Here is a 6,249-nt window from a genome sequence, read left to right as displayed (position 1 = left end):
GAAGGCACATTTGTCACATTTTTGTTTGCCTCATTTAGTCGGTATTTACAAAGCAAGCTGAAAGTTCCTAGCAAGAGTATAAGGCTTTCTCTGGGCACGGTGTGTGTTCAATGAATAATTAATCATTAAATGAAGCTGCATTCATCGCCAGGAGGTTTAGCCACCCGGTATCAGCTACTACCTGTTCTGGCTTGAGAAGAAAAGATCTGAAATGAATTCAGGTAATTAATGAACTTTAGAAAATCTCTTAAAAAGGAAGGGTCTGCAGCTGGAATGATTCAATAAAGATAGTAATAATAAAGCAGTAGGGTAAAAAATATCTCTAGGAGGCCAGAGGGTGGCCTAGAAGTAAAACACAATGCTCTGTTAGGCTGAACCATATAGAAGGTTCCAGGCACACCTCAGCGACCGCTCCGAGTATGCCAGTCCAAGTATGCCACACACACACACACACACACACACACACACACACACTCAGGAACTGGGCTCGCTAGAGCTAGGGGTGGATTACAGTATCTACACCCTGTTGGACGTATAGTCTCTCTCTCTTTCCTGGTCTCTTTCTCAATCTCTCTTGTTCATGGAAGAAATAAGTGAATAAATGTTAACAAATTAAATAAAAATGTATTTGCACCTTTTTTTAACTTTTCAACAAGCTGAGTTGGTTAAAGCTCATCTACTTGTCATTCATACATGCATCTTCAGACTTTATAACTCTCTCACCGTCTTTCCTTCACCCACAACTTCTAACACAACTCAGAGACACTACAGCCTGCAAGTCTACAATATTTACTCTCTGGCCCTTTATAGAAACTTAGCTGATGCATGTTATAATTGCTTAAAGTTAGTTTATTTGATTACAGATAGTCCTCAACATATAATGAGGTTATATCTTGATAAATTCATCATAGGTTGAAATTGAAAATATCATAAGTCCAAAATGTATTTAATACCTAGCTTACCAAATATTATAGCTTAGTATAGTCTAACTTTTTTTTTGGAGAGGTTTTTGCTATAGGGCGCGCGCACTCACCAGACAGACAGAGAAAGAGAGACAGAGAGACAGAAAGCGAGAAATCACCCCCCAGGGGGGATGGCCATGCCACAATCCCTTCTCTTCCATTCTCCTCTCGGGATCTTGGGCACGCACACACACGTGCCCAGCATGACTTTTAAGCCACCAGGTCCGGGATGCGAACCACGGTCGACTACGTGGGAGTCCAGCGACATAGCCATTACACTAACTGCTGGTCCCAGTATAGCCTAACCTTCAAGCTGCTCAGAACACTTACATTATCCTATAGTTGGGCAAAATCATCTATTTCACAAAAAAAGTGTTAAACATCTCTTATATAACTTACTGAATACTGTCATGAAAGTGTAAACAAAATGGGTATATGGATACTCAAAGTACAGTTTCTATTGTATGTATGTATGTGACTTTTGCACCAATATAAAGTCAAGAAATCATAAATTGAACCATCGTAAGCTGGAGACTGTCTGTTTTAAAATTGGATCATTAAATTTTGTCCTCTCAACATATTTAATTGTGTGCATGTTAGCATAGAAATGAGAAAGGTAAGGGGAAAAAAGGAATAAAACCTTTATTGCTTTGGGACACTGCTGCTAATGACTAATTTCATGTTTACAATTACAAATCTCTGCAACACTCCACCACACATGTTCTGCATTTGAAATAAGGTTGCTGCAGTTAGATTTATTTGGAACTGCATTCTCTGAAATGTTGATATTTGACTCTAGTAATGGGTGTGGAGAGACCAGGCCTAGGGCCTAACAAGTTGTTCCTGTTTAACGCCATGCCAGACACTCATGTTTGAGGAGCTGGCCCTCCTTTTTTCCTCTCTCTGTTCTCTTTGGTTCTTTTCCCCACTTACTCTCACACTTGCTCCTGCTATGTCTGTCTCGTTCTCACTGTCTTTGACTTTCTTTACCTTTCAGTCTCTGTCCCAATCTAATATATTTCCTTTCCATGTCTTCCTCTTTCAGTGTCTGAATTCCTGTGTCTTTACTTCATTTCTCTTTCTCTTTATTCCCTTTATTTCTCGTCCTTCTCTTTTTGACTCCTAATCTGCAGAAGTCACACAGATTCAATAGCAGCAGCTCTGCCCCTAAATTGTAACTTTCAATATTTTATTAGGAAACGAAATTGAAAGCTGCCTAATGATCCCAGGAGAAGACTCTCCCAATTTAACATAACCTCTAAACAACATTTGCGAGGCAATTTTGTAGGGCCACAGTGGAGCGGGTATTGCAAAGCCACCGGTGCAGGGGCAGTTTAAAGTAATATGCATTTTGGTTCCTCCTCTTTGCTTTTAGCACAGCCATGGGGTCCTGCAGACATTTCCTCCTGGTACTGCTGGCTTCTCACTTTCATTTTTATTAAAAAACTAACAAGGAGCATTAAGCAGCTCCCTGTTTAATTTCCCATAGAAAAGCAATAGTTTCGAGCAGCCCAGTGGTGGAGGGATATTTAAATGCAAAATGCACAGCTGTGCCAAATGTATGCGCCAGAGCAAAAAGGGTTTCTTAATATGACAGGTTAATACCATGGATTTTTATTTCATTTGCCACTGAAACAGCTAATCAGAGAGAATTGGACCGATCGAAGCAGAGGTGAAATTAGATAGTTGTTAAGAGACAAAGGACACAGTTATCAGCCTTATATGAGTTTAATATCACGCTAGTGAAGTGCTACAGAAGCGACCAAAAGTTACTGCACTGGGGAAGTTTGTACTGACCTGCCACACTTACCTGGGAATCTAGAAGCTTCCTATCTAGAGATGTTAAGTAAGTCATGGTTCTTCTCAGTCATGTGCTTAGGCCCTGCCTCTCTTCCTGATGGAAACAAAACGATACTAAGGCAAAAGTTGGAAAAGACTTACAGAGGAAATCTTTTAAGAGTTTATATTAGTCTGAACATTTGCTTCTCTTTGGCTCTAGATAAGTGGGTACCTCGTAGTGTGAATACAAAACAATGTGTACAAAACAGATTGCCTTAAGTCCGTATTTCGTGAGAACACTCTACAAAACAGGGACCTTTTTCAGACGACCAGCTCAGCTCAGCTCTGTTATATAGGAAAGCAATCCTTTAATTATATTTTAAACAAATAAACTCTTAATCTGATCCTACTTCCTTAGGTCAGGTTTCTATAGTGACGATAATTTTTTCTTTCGTTCATAGCTTACACATTCTGATAAAAAGTCATATAATGAATCATGATACTTTTTAACCACAAACTTATTCAACCTTCTCTGTGGTCTTTGAGATCTTAGATAAAGTTGTAATTATGATATTCAAACAGGTTGATTTTCTCTTATGAATTAATTGTCAAGATATAGGTTAAAAACACTTTAGCTATCAAAATAAACATAGAAAAATACATTCTGAATTGACTTCTAAAAAAATTTTTACCTTCACTTGAAATGAACTTTTGTTTTTGAACTGAACACCTTCTCCGACATCATTATTTGTATTAAGGTTTTAAAGCCCAGACCCTCTGCTGCTCTAGATTCCATTAGAATACAGATAAGAACTTTTGGCAGATATCATTTAGTTTTTAAATAATAGAAAAAAGGTCAAGGGATTCAGGTGTGGAAACAGACCCCAATTCACATATCTGAAGAAAGCGCGATGCTAAAAATGTCCAAAGCTTTAGACAGAATGTCATAGAATAAAGGAAGGAAAATGTTCTAGTAATTTGTTTACTTATAGTTCAGGGAACAGTTCTCCTGCTTCAAATTAAATAATTTCTGCTCTGCTTCCCTAGGTAAGCATCAGGAAAGAACTATCTAAGGATGGAGTGGTGTTTTCAACAATAAATTGAAAACGTCCATTTACAAATGACTGCTTTCATGCAATTCCTACTTCTGTTAGTGAGGGCACAAGAGGTTAGCTTTCTAAGATGGTAACAAAAATAAAAATGAAAGAAAGAAGAAGGAAAGGAAAAGTATTGATAAAAGTAAAATGTGTCTGTGGAAATAAACTTGTAAGGGTTTAGTCAAAGAGGAAATGCTATTGTAATTCCAGAGGAGGAAGCAAGTAGATCACCTATAATGTTTTTGTGTGGAAATCTGATATGTAAATAACTCTGAAAAGAGGTTTTTATTTATCTTAGTTAAGTGGTGCTCTGTGTACATAATGCAGCATCTGAACATTGAGCTGATAACCCACATGCATAACAATATTGCTGTGATTTGGTATGTGTTACTGAATGTCAGGTATCATATTAAGTGCTTTGTAAAAAAATGAACTTGAAAACCTTGCTTACTGTTTGAGATGACTATATAAGCAATGAGAATCGATAGGGAATTATATTTCATGTAAGCCCCAAAGTAACCCCATCACACTGCACACATACAGTGAAAGTTACACAAAACACCAAGAGAAATCAAAGCATATAAATACAAAAAAAAAAAAAAAATGGGGCCAGTTCCATGGACTAGTGGTGAAGGAATTCAGATACCACATATCCTACCATATTGAATCTTGGCCTGGGCAGCTTGAAAAATATGCCATGTATGTATGTGTGTCTCAAATCCAAACAGGATAGAGAAATGGAGGAGAAAGAATTGTAGTATAACCACATCCTTATTTGGGAGCTGCTTTTTTCCTCTTCCTCTCTCTCTCTACCTCTCATCCTCTAGGAAGTACTTTTACCCTCTAGCAATAAAATAAATAAAACCAAAAAAAATAATAAAATCAACAAAACACAAAGAAAGAAACAGAAAAAGAGAAAAGGACAAAACTAACAGAAAACAATTATTTTATGAATTAGACACCAAAAGCATAAGCAACGAAAACCAACAGTAAATAAGAACTAAACAAAAACTAAAAGGATTCTGCAAAGTAAAGAAAATAATTAACACAGTGAATAGCCAACCAATAGAGTAGGGATAACTATTTGTAAGCCACTTGTTGAAGACACAGCCTCATGGATTCTGCAAACTAGCCATTTTGGGGAAACAGAAATCAAGACTTCCCACTGATAATTTGGCCTCCAGCACACCAAACTCGCATGGAGAGGCAAAGGGAACAGGCCTTCTTGAAGACACAGCCTCATGGATTCTGCAAACTAGCCATTTTGGGGAAACAGAAATCAAGACTCCCTACTGATAATTCGGCCTCCAGCACACAAAACTCACGTGGTAGGAAGACCCCTTTCAGATCTCCTGTCTCTGTACCTGTCTTTGTCTCTCTACCTCTGTCTCTGTCTCCTCTCTTTTTTTTAATATTTGATTTTTAGAATTTTGTGCAGCACGCAAGCACACCGCATGGTTTTCCAATTTTTGTTTTTTTACTGAAATCTTTTTAAATGTTTTTTTTTACTTTTATTGAAAAGTTTTTATCTTCATTTTTCTTCTCTTTTTCTGTTTCTTGTTTGTTTTTTGTTTTTTTGTTTTGTTTTGTTTTTTGGGTTTTTGTGGGGTTTTTTGCTGTTGTTGCTGTTGTTTCTCTCTTTCTGTTTTCTTTTCTGCATGCTCCTTGACGCTCAGATTGAACTTCCAAGTTTGGAAAGAAACTGACCAACAACCAGATGACTAGAAATCGTTGCAGGACCACAAGAAATATGGGAAAGCAGGAAAATATCTCTCCTAAAAGGGAAAAGAATAACTCCTCTTTATCCACACACAGCTCAATGGAATTCATGGAAATGTCTGATAAAGAATTCAGAATATTCATAATGGCAAAACTAACAAAGATGGAAGAGAAGAGAGACAATGAACTGCTGAAGAGGAAGGAGAAAGAAGTTGTCGAGTTCCAGGAGGTGAGGAAATTCATGCAAGATCTAAAAGAGGACTTTCACACTTTACAAAAGAATCAGATGGAGCTGTTAGAGATGAAGGCTATAATACAGGAAGTCAAAATCTCCCTTGAAACTATTAAAAGTAAACTAGATCATACAGAAAATAGAATCTCAGATGTAGAAGAGAAAATTGCTAGCCTAGAGAAATCCACCACGAAGACCAAAAAATGGTCCAAAAATTTGAGACTAATATACGAGAAATACTAGATACCATCAAATGTCCAAACATCTGGATAATAGGCATCCCAGAAGGTGAAGAGACTCGTAAGGGCATTAGTAATCTATTCCATGAGATCCTGCAAGAAAACTTTCCAAACCTAGAGAGGCACTCAAAGATTCAGTCCCAAGAAATACAAAGGACCCCAAATAGAATCAATCCAAGAAGATCTTCTCCAAGACACATTACAGCCAGATTGACCAAAAC

The sequence above is a fragment of the Tupaia chinensis genome, unplaced genomic scaffold (genome assembly GCF_000334495.1).
Source record: "Tupaia chinensis unplaced genomic scaffold, TupChi_1.0 Scaffold138757_1, whole genome shotgun sequence".
Classification (NCBI taxonomy): Eukaryota; Metazoa; Chordata; class Mammalia; order Scandentia; family Tupaiidae; genus Tupaia; species Tupaia belangeri.
The sequence above is the reverse complement of the archived record's forward strand: the minus strand, read 5'-3'. Positions refer to the sequence as shown.